This window comes from Nycticebus coucang, chromosome 16 (genome assembly GCF_027406575.1).
Source record: "Nycticebus coucang isolate mNycCou1 chromosome 16, mNycCou1.pri, whole genome shotgun sequence".
NCBI lineage: Eukaryota > Metazoa > Chordata > Mammalia > Primates > Lorisidae > Nycticebus > Nycticebus coucang.
The window spans coordinates 76,854,062-76,864,267 of NC_069795.1; the positions used below are offsets into that span (position 1 = coordinate 76,854,062).

General features: G+C 44.1%; 1 pseudogene; it reads right to left on the bottom strand.

Annotated features, from left to right (window-relative positions):
• Positions 1 to 1,731: 1,731 nt before the first annotated feature.
• LOC128567664 (thymosin beta-4-like) lies at positions 1,732 to 2,171 on the bottom strand (annotated as a pseudogene).
• Between the last annotated feature and the right edge of the window lie 8,035 nt (positions 2,172 to 10,206).

Genomic DNA, 10,206 nt, shown 5'->3' on the forward strand with positions numbered 1-10,206 from the left:
GTAGGGTCCAGTTGGTTGACCTGAGCTGCATTGTTCTGTCCTCTCTAGAGCTGGGAAACACACTGATCACTGTTCTTTGATGCTTTAAACACAGTATTTGCAAAGTTCAAAACAAACCTTGCAATAATTTGGCTTACAGCCTCTTTCCTAAATCTCCCTCTTTTTGGTGTAGTTGGGATAGGGGCAGGAAGTGTAAGGACTGAGCTGTTTCTGCTCAAGGACAGTCCCCGTGATGGCTGGGCTTTAGCTCCCCTCCCTTTCCGTATCAAATGAAATCAGCCAGTAAAGGAAATTGTCTTCTCCAGATTGTAGGAAACAGGAAGCAGTCTGAGGAGCAGGGTCTGGGTGGGAAGCTGGGGGTCAGAGAATCAGCTGAGAGCCTGATCAGTCAGTGCCTGGTGCCAGGCCTCCTTTCCTGCCTCTCTTTCTTGTTTGTACCACCTCTAGTCTCACCTACCTGCGTCCTGGCATCTGAAGCTGAAAGTGACTGAGTTGTCAAGTTCAGCTTCCCTCCTCTCTCAGTCACTCAGGACAAATCAGCCAGCCTGTGCTTGACACTTCCAAGGATGACAATTTTGCCACTTCTCCAAGAAATCAGCTCCATTTTGCTTTTTGTCCATCTGAAATCTGTCTCCTCCCGTGTTCCCCACTGGCTCACCTAAGCTCCTTTTCTTCATGGGATGGCCAGCCCTTCAGATACCAGGTTAACCACTGAGGGGAGGGCTCTTTATAGAGGCAGGAGTTTCTTAGAAACTTATAAACCCAAAGGGAGTCAGGAAGGGACCCTCAACAGGAAGGAAAAGCTGAAAACAATGCCTTTCAAGGGCTCTTTCCTTGCCAAGGAAACACGCATGGTGGTTTCACCTCAATGTTTATTTAGTGTAACTGCAATATTCTTTTTTCCTCTTCCTGCATGCTCAGTGCCTTATGGGAAGAGTTTGGGAAGAGTATTTTCCTGTTTAGCTCACTGTATTAATTTTTTTTTTTTTTTTCAGTTTTTGGCTGAGGCTGGGTTTGAACCCGCCACCTCCAGCATATGGGGCCAGCTCTCTACTCCTTTGAGCCATGGGTGCCGCCCTTAAATCTTTTTTTTTTTAGACAGAGTCTCACTATGTTGCCCTCAGTAGAGTGCTGTGGCATCACTCTAACTCTTGGATTTAAGAGATTCTCTTGCCTCAGCCTTCCAAGTAGCTGGGACTACAGGTGCCCACCACAACACCCAGCTATGTTTTTGGTTGTAGTTGTCACTGTTGTTTGGCAGGCCTGGGCTGGGTTCAAACCCATCAGCTCTGGTGTATGTGACTGGTACCCTAGCCGCTGAGCTACAGGTGCTAAGCCACTTTATTAATTTTTTTCAAGTTTTAAAACTTTTTATTTGCAGGCGGCGCCTGTGGCTCAGTCGGTAAGGTACAGGCCCCATATACCGAAGGTGGCGGGTTCAAACCCGGCCCTGGCTGAACTGCAACCAAAAAATAGCTGGGCATTGTGGCGGGCGCCTGTAGTCCCAGCTACTTGGGAGGCTGAGGCAAGAGAATCGCTTAAGCCCAGGAGTTGGAGGTCGCTGTGAGCTGTGTGAGGCCACAGCACTCTACCGAGGGCCATAAAGTGAAACTCTGTCTCTACAAAAAAAAAACACACAAAAAAACTTTTTATTTGCATTAATAAATTGTGCGTTCCAATAATTAAAATCCTTTGAATGAAAAAAAACGGCACTCAGATTAAACTGCATTTTACAGCCTGCAAGAAACCCTGGGGTCAGCTTAGTTTTAACTTTAGATTTCACTGTCGTCCCACCCCAATTCTTTCTTCACCAACATGCAAGTTCTTTTCGGTCCCTGCCAGCCAGACAGGCAGATGGTAGAGGCAGGCGTGGCCTTCGTTGTCAGTATTTCTGGATACTTTGATGTGAAAAGGGCAGCACAGTCATTTAAACTTGATCCAACCTCTCTGCATCTTACAAAGTTAAACAGCTAAAAGAAGTAAAATAAGAAGACAATGCCTGTGGAATGTCCAGTGCATGTCGGCGGCGCTCGCCTCATTACGACTCGCCTGCTTGCTTCTGTTCGATCGTTTCTTTGGAAGGCAGTGGATTCTTCTCTTGCGTTTTCGTCGTCTTCAATTTCGACTTAACCGAATTTCTCAATCTCAGCCCTGTAGGGTTTGTCAGACATGGTGGCGGAGGAAGCGGAGCGAGGTGCGAGAACTGGAAGAGTCCGATCTGCGCAGTGGCAACCGCCGAATCCACTTCATTAATTTTTGATGAAATATCTAAAAGTATATTTAAAGGCATCATGAGATTCCACTCCTAAATACTTCAGTATGTATCTTTCAAACATACTTTTTTTTTCTGCATAGCCAAAATCTGCATGTGGCCCAGGATGGCTATGATGGGACCCAACACCAAACTGTGAATTTAGCCGCGTTGTGGGGGGCGCCCGTAGTCCCAGCTTCTCGGGAGGCTGAGGCAAGAGAATCACCTAAGCCCAGAAGTTGGAGGTTGCTGGGAGCTTGACGCCACACCACTTTACCCAGGGTGATAAAGTAAGACTCTGTCTCTTAAAAAAAAAAAAAAACTGTGAACTTACTTAAAACACTGTGAAATGTTTTTGTGATTTTTAATAGAACTCAATTGCACCTTTCCCAACAAAATCAACTGGAATTTCCTAATATTATTTAATACTTAATCCATATTCAAAATATGCCCAGTTGTCCCCAAATTGTCCTTTATTGCTGTTTTGTCTAAACCAGACCCAATCTTGGACCATGTCCAGCATCTGGTTGTTATGGCCCTTAGAGCTCTTTTATTTGTGACCCTGCTAAGTGGAAGGGAGCTTCCTTGTATGTCCTTCTAGCTGGCTCTTCTAAGCCCTTTATTTCCTATAAATAATAAATTAGATTTTAAGGTTTGATTCAATTCAAGTTAAATATATTTATCAAGGACCTATTCAAGGTGATGTTGGGTATTTCATATGGCATCTCACTGGGAGACAGAACTGGTTGTTCTGCCATTAGTGATGTTAAAAGTAATTCCCTGGATTAGTTTGACAGCTTGACCCCTTCATTATGTTTTTTTCCCCTCTTGTGACCAGAAAGAAATCTCTGTGGTTACTGTAGCATGGGGTGTCCAACTCGTGGCCCAGGATGCCTATGATTGGAGCCTAACGCAAAATTGTAAACTTATGGGCAGTGCTTGTGGCTCAACAGAGTAGGGCGCCAGAGGTGGTGGGTTCAAACCCAGCCCCAGCCAAAAACTACAAAAAAAATCATAAACTTACTTAAAACACTGGGATTTTTTTTTTTGTAGAGACAGAGTCTCACTTTATGGCCCTCTGTAGAGTGCCGTGGTCTCACACAGCTCACAGCAACCTCCAACTCCTGGGCTTAAGCAATTCTCTTGCCTCAGCCTCCCGAGTAGCTGGGACTACAGGTGCCCGCCACAACGCCCGGCTATTTTTTGGTTGCAGTTTGCCTGGGGCCGGGTTTGAACCCGCCACCCTCAGTAAATGGGGCTGGCGCCTTACTGACTGAGCCACAGGCGTCGCCTGGGATTTTTTTTGGTGGAACTGGATTGCATATGTTCTCAAGTGTGAACTTTGTAGATGGCAACGTTGTGTCTCAATGTCACCTACATATATAAGCTCATTTGTACACATGCATGGCTTTGGTTTTATGGTGGTGTGTTCCAGTGTATTATCTTTCAAGTATAGACAGTTGAATTGACTTGGTGAGGCAGAAATTATCAATAATATTTCAACCTACAATTGCAACATTAGGCATTTAATGTTATTTAGAGTCAGGTAAGCATTTTTATTTGATTATTAAAGGCACTTCCACACCTCAGTAGCGCAACATTTTACGATGGGCTTTCCACCTCACCCTGAATTGGTAGCCAAGACTGTAACGGCCCAAACCTTGCTTTCTCTTTTCCTATCAATTAATCTTCATAATAAAAATAACTATAGTCCTTTATGAATAGTTATTTTTTAAATCCCAGTATGGCTTCAACAATGCCTCAAAAGAAGACAGAACCCCAAAAATGAAAAATTACAGGTGAAGGAATGTAACTCAATGAAAAATGAACAGGTAACTATTTTTTTTGCCAGGGCAAATAGTAAGGCACTCTGCTTAATTTGTAGGGAATTTGTGCAAGTTTTCAAAGGCTACAACATAAAAAGGCATTATATGCAAAAATACGCTGCCAAATTTGATGTGTATGAATGCTTATGTCGTAAGGACAAAATAGCAGAACTGAGAAAAAGTCTGTCAAGCCAGGGATGGTGGCTCACACCTGTAATCCTTGCACTCTGGCAGGCCGAGGTAGATGGATTGCTTAAGCTCAGGAGTTAGAGACTACCCTGAGCAAGAGCCCTGTCTCTAAAAAACAGCCAGGCACTGTGGTGGGCATCTGTAGTCTCAGCTATTTGGGAGGCTGAGGCAAGAGAATCGCTTGAGCCCAAGAGTTTAAGGTTGCTGTGAACTGTGACACTGTGACACCGTACCAAGGGTGACGAAATGAGACTCTATCCAAAAAAAAGAGGAAAAAGTCCGTCTTAACAAAAATTTTTTTTAAAGTTACAACTCAGATGGATTCCATTGTAAAAGTTATGTGGTAGCATATTTAATAGCAAAAATCAAAACCATTTATTGATGGTCAATTAAGTAATGTATGGAAAGAATGGCAGATGGAATTTACCATGAAAAAAGGGGCGGATATTTTGTTTCACCAGACGATAGTCAGGTGAATTAAAGAAACTGGAAAAATCTATTGAAAGAAGATTGGAGAATAAAGCTGCTGATTTAAAATTTTATGCCTTAGTGATGGATGACAGCTCTGATGCTAACAAATACAGCTCAACTTGCCATTTTTATTAGAGGTATTGATGATGAATATAATAATCACTGAATAAATGTGTTCTTTAGTGCCCTTAAAAGAAGCAACTAAATCAAGAGATTTATGCAAAGTTATAAAAAAAAAAACGTTAAAGTGATTTTCTTTGCCCATTGTCAACATATCTGGCAGTTACTGATGGTGCCCTGGCAAGGGTAGGTAAAAAGGGGGGACTTGTAAACTTAATAGAATATGATGCAATTGCCACCCCTAACTCACAGTTGGTGATGTATCATTGCATAGTACATCAAGAAAATTTATGTGCAAAAGCTTTAAATATGGGTAATGTCATGCACATTGTCAACAAGACTGAGTTTCAGCTCTCGGCCTTAGCGCCATCTTTCTAGAAACCTCCGCACCATGAGAGCCAAGTGGAGGAAGAAGCGAATGCGCAGGCTGAAGCGCAAAAGGAGAAAGATGAGGCAGAAGTCCAAGTAAACCGCCTGGTTGTGCACTTGTGAAGGCCACAAGAGAAGGAACGTGGGATGCCAAGAGGCTGAGGAGGCTAGTACAAGCTGCTGGACTGCATGCTACTGTCTGGAACTTGCTCTCAGTGGATCTAAGACCTCATCGCCATCCGATCACCAAGACCATCCCTAAGCGACCCACCTTGTTCACACCAAAACAGTCCTATTGGTCCCTTGCCCTGGACCCGACATCCTGGACTCATTCTGTTCTCACTTGTGGCTGAGTGTAACCAGTATACAATAAATCATACCTTCTGCTGTTTCAGCTGATGAAGCAAAAACAAACAAACAAACAAAAAAAAAACAGAAGACTGAGTTTCAGGCTCCACGCCTGTGGCTCAAGCGGCTAAGGTGCCAGCCATATACACCTGAGCTGGCAGTTGGAATCCAGCCCGGGCCGCCAAACAACAATGACGGCTGCAACCAAAAAACAGCCAGGTGTTGTGGTGGGCGCCTGTAGTCCCAGCTACTTGGGAGGCTGAGGCAAGAGAATCGCTTAAGCACAGGAGTTGGAGGTTGCTGTGAGCTATGATGCCAAGGCCTTCTACCCAGGACGACAGCTTGAGGCTCTGTCTCAAAAAAAAAAGACTGAATTTCATGAGGGCCAAGGGATTGGCCATAGCCAATTCCAGGAATTCCTTAAAAGTATTGATGCTGGGGGCGGCGCCTGTGGCTCAGTGAGTAGGGCGCCAGCCCCATATGCTGAGGGTGGCGGGTTCAAACCCAGCCCCGGCCAAACTGCAACAAAAAAATAGCCGGGCGTTGTGGCGGGCACCTGTAGTCCCAGCTGCTCGGGAAGCTGAGGCAAGAGAATCGCATAAGCCCAAGAGTTAAGAGGTTGCTGTGAGCCGTGTGACGCCACGGCACTCTACCCGAGAGCAATACAGTGAGACTCTGTCTCTACAAAAAAAAAAAAGTATTGATGCTGGGGTGGCGTCTGTGGCTTAGTGGGTGGGGCGCTGGCCCCATATACTGAGGGTGAGGGGTTCAAACCCGGCCCTGGCCAAACTGCAACAACAACAACAACAACAACAAATAGCCGGGTGTTGTGGCGGGCGCCTGTAGTCCCAGCTACTCAGGAGGCTGAGGCAAGAGAATCGCCTAACCCCTGGAGTTGGAGGTTGCTGTGAGCTGAGATGCCACAGCACTCTATCGAGGGTGATAAAGTGAGACTGTGTCTTTACAAAAAAAAAAAAGTATTGATGCTGGGCCAGGTGTGGTGGCTTATGCGTGTATTCTTAGGAGTTTGAGAGTCCAAGGCAGGAGGATCACTTTAGATCAGAAGTTCAAGACCAGCCTGAGAGAAGTACGACCCTATCTACTGAAAATAGGAAAAATTAGCCAGGCGTGGTGGTGTGCACCTGTAGTCACAGCTACTCAGGAGACTGAGGTAGGAGGATTGCTTAAGCCCAGTAGTTTGAGGTTGCTGTGAGCTAGGCTATGGCCATGGCACTCTAGCCCCGGAGAAAGAATGAGAATAAGTCTCAAAAAAAAAAAAAAGATGGGGTGGTGCCTGTGGCTCAGTGAGTAGGGCGCCAGCCCCATATACCGAGGTGGCAGATTTGAACCCAGCCCCCACCAAACTGCAACAAAAAAATAATCAGGCATTGTGGCATGTGCCTGTAGTCCCAGCTACACGGCAGGCTGAGGCAAGAGAATCACCTAAGTCCAAAAACTGGAGGTTGCTGTGAGCTGTGACACTACAGAACTCTACTGAGGGCAACAAAGTGAGACTCTGTCTCTAAAAAAAAAAAAGTATTTATGCTGACTATGGTGACATCGCTATTTACTTTTTAGAAGTAAGATGGCTAAAGTCAAGGCCAAATGTTGAAAGATTTTATGATTTGCAACATGTTATGAAGCTGTTTATGGTACATATCAAAAACCAAATTTGTGCCAGAACTTGATGATGAAACCTGGCTTATAGATAAAACATTTTTAACTGCTTAAACTGGATTTTAATGTTTTAGACTGGATTTAACTGTTCATTTGAATGAGTTAAACAGGTGTCTTCCAGGTGAAAACCAACTTATCAATACAATGTTTCACATCATAACAGTTTCCAAATGCAACTGAAATTATGGCAAGCTCAAATTAAGGCAAACCATTTTATGCTTTTTGACGCATTGGCTAAACACAGTCCCTCAATCAAACAGTGAAAATATGTAGCCTTGCTCTTCAATTTGATACAAGAATTTGACAACAGATTTCAAGATTTCTGGGAAAACAATATATTGGTCCATTTTGGGGACTCCATTTTCAGTTGACATAAGTATGTTACCTGCCTATTTTCAAATGGAATGCATAGAGCTTCAGTCTGACATTCAACTTAAAGAAAAATTTGATCATGTCTGGACTTTCGTAGGTCCTGTCTTCCCAGAGAAAATATCTCTCCCTTCACAACCATGCCTTATTTGTGTCATCACTTTATGAGCATCTATATTTCAAAGTGACTATTTTCAAGAACGAAGCACATTAATAGTAAAATTAGAACCAAAATATCTGATGAGCACCTTGAGAACTCACTTGAGAAGTGCAACTACTGCCATATAACCAGATACATTAGTTTCTCAAATATGATGTCAGATATCCCACTAGTTTTATGTTGCCACTTTTATTTGTATAATAAAAAACATATATTTTTTAAATTTGTTTTTTATTAAATCGTAACTTTGTACATTGATGCATTTATGGGGTTATATATATATATATATTTATTTTTTTTTTTTTTGTAGAGACAGAGTTTCACTTTATGGCCCTTGGTAGAGTGTCGTGGCTTCACACAGCTGACAGCAACCTCCAACTCCTGGGCTTAAGCGATTCTCTTGCCTCAGCCTCCCGAGTAGCTGGGACTACAGGCGCCCCCAACAACGCCCGGCTATTTTTTGGTTGCAGTTTGGCCGGGGCCGGGTTTGAACCCACCACCTCTGGCATATGGGGCTGGTGCCCTACTCCTTTGAGCCATAGGCGCTGCCCTCTATAAAAGATTTTTAAAAATTAGCTGGGTGTGGTGTTATGTGCCTGTAGTCCCAGCTACATGAGAGGCTAGGTCAGGAGGATCTCTTGAGCCGGGAGTTAGAGGTAGTAGTGAGCTACAATTAGGCCACTGCACTCCAGCCTGGGCAACAGATTGAGACCCTGTCTCAAAAATAAAAAATAAATAAAGAAAAAGAAAGAAACTTTGTTATGGGAAAATATCTTTGTGTTTGTTGTAGATAACCTATTTGCATGTCCAAACAGCTTTTTGCCTTCTAAAAGCAACTATAAATATTCCAGGATTGCAAATGTTATTTGCTGGTAAATGGAGAACTCACTGAGAAGCCAGGAATAAGGGACAGAGAACACTGGGCTTCTGGGGATGATCTGTAACTAGTAGCTCTTCCTAGAAATCAGTACTAAACTTAAAAGGATTGTCATAACTTTATCTGCCCAAACTCTACCCCTTCTGATAAAAGTACCCTAGTTTTCTTTCTTTTTTTTTTTTTTCTCCACATTTAGTTCATGTAGTTTGGGTGGAGCTTCAGGAGTAAGCACGTGCCCCAATCCAGAAAAATTAGCACAGTCCACACTCCCAACCACAGTGACTGATTAGGGAAGAGAGAGCTGACCCCAGGTCGCAACAAGGAGACTCAGTCTTAAGACTTGCTGGATTGTTTTGAAAGAGGCCCTCTTTCCCATGGGATTGTTAAACTATGAGGCCTTCGGCTTGTGACTGCCAAAAGCCATTCTCGATACCACCTGGGAAGAGTCTGTCACACAGAGGAAGGAGACCAGGGCTGAGGGCTGGTCTCCAAGATTTCTTTTTTTGTTTGTTTGTTTTAATTTCAAATTCAAATGAGGGTACAAATTTTTAGAATACATTGTTTTCACTCCCAGGGTAAAGTTCCAGTTATAAAAGAGACCCTCACCCAGGAGGCATATAATACAGCCTCGCAATTTGCGCATTAGTTGAGATCCCTCCACATGCCTTCTCTCCTGCCAATTGCCCTCCCCCCATCCCTCTTCCCTCCTCCTCCTGCCCTCGTATTCGACTGAGGCACATCTCACTCTGTTGCCCCATGCCATGGTCATAGCTTATAGCAACTTCAAACTCCTGGGTTCAGGTGATCCATTTACCTCAGCCTTCCAAGAAGCTGGTACGATGGGTGTCCACCACAACGCCCAGCTAGAGTGCTAGAATTATAGGCTTGAACAACCATGCCTGGCCCACTTTTTTTCTTTCTTTCTTTCTTTCTTTTTTTTTTTTTTTTTTGAGACAGAGGCTTGCTCTGTCACCTGAGCTAGAGTCCCAGGCCCTCAGCCTAGCTCACAGCAACTTCAAACTCCTGGGTTCAAATAATCCTTCTAGCCTCAGCCTGCCCAGTAGTTGGGACTACAGATCCCCATCATAACGCCTGACTAATTTTTATATTTTTATTAGTGATAGGGTCTCACTCTTGCCCAGACTGGTCTCAAACCCCAGAGCACTAGGATTATAGGTGTGAGCCACCACATTTGGCCAAGACAAGATTTTTTTTTTTTGAGATAGTTTTATTTGTTGCCGTCCGTAAAGTGCTCTGGTGTCGCAGCTCACAGCAACCTCAAACTCTTGGGCTCAGGTGATTCTCTTGCCTCAGCCTCTCCAGTAGCTGGGACTACAGGCTACCTATGCCTACCTATTTTTAGAGGCTGTGTCTTGCTCTTGCTCAGGCTGGTCTCAAACCTGTGAGTTCAGGCAATCTGCCTGCCTTGGCCTCCCAGAGTGCTGGGATTACAGGCGTGAGCCACCTCACCTGGCCCTAAGACAAGATTTCTGATCGAATTGTTTGAGCACCTTGCCTTATGTCAGACTTTTTAGTTGTATGAGCGAAT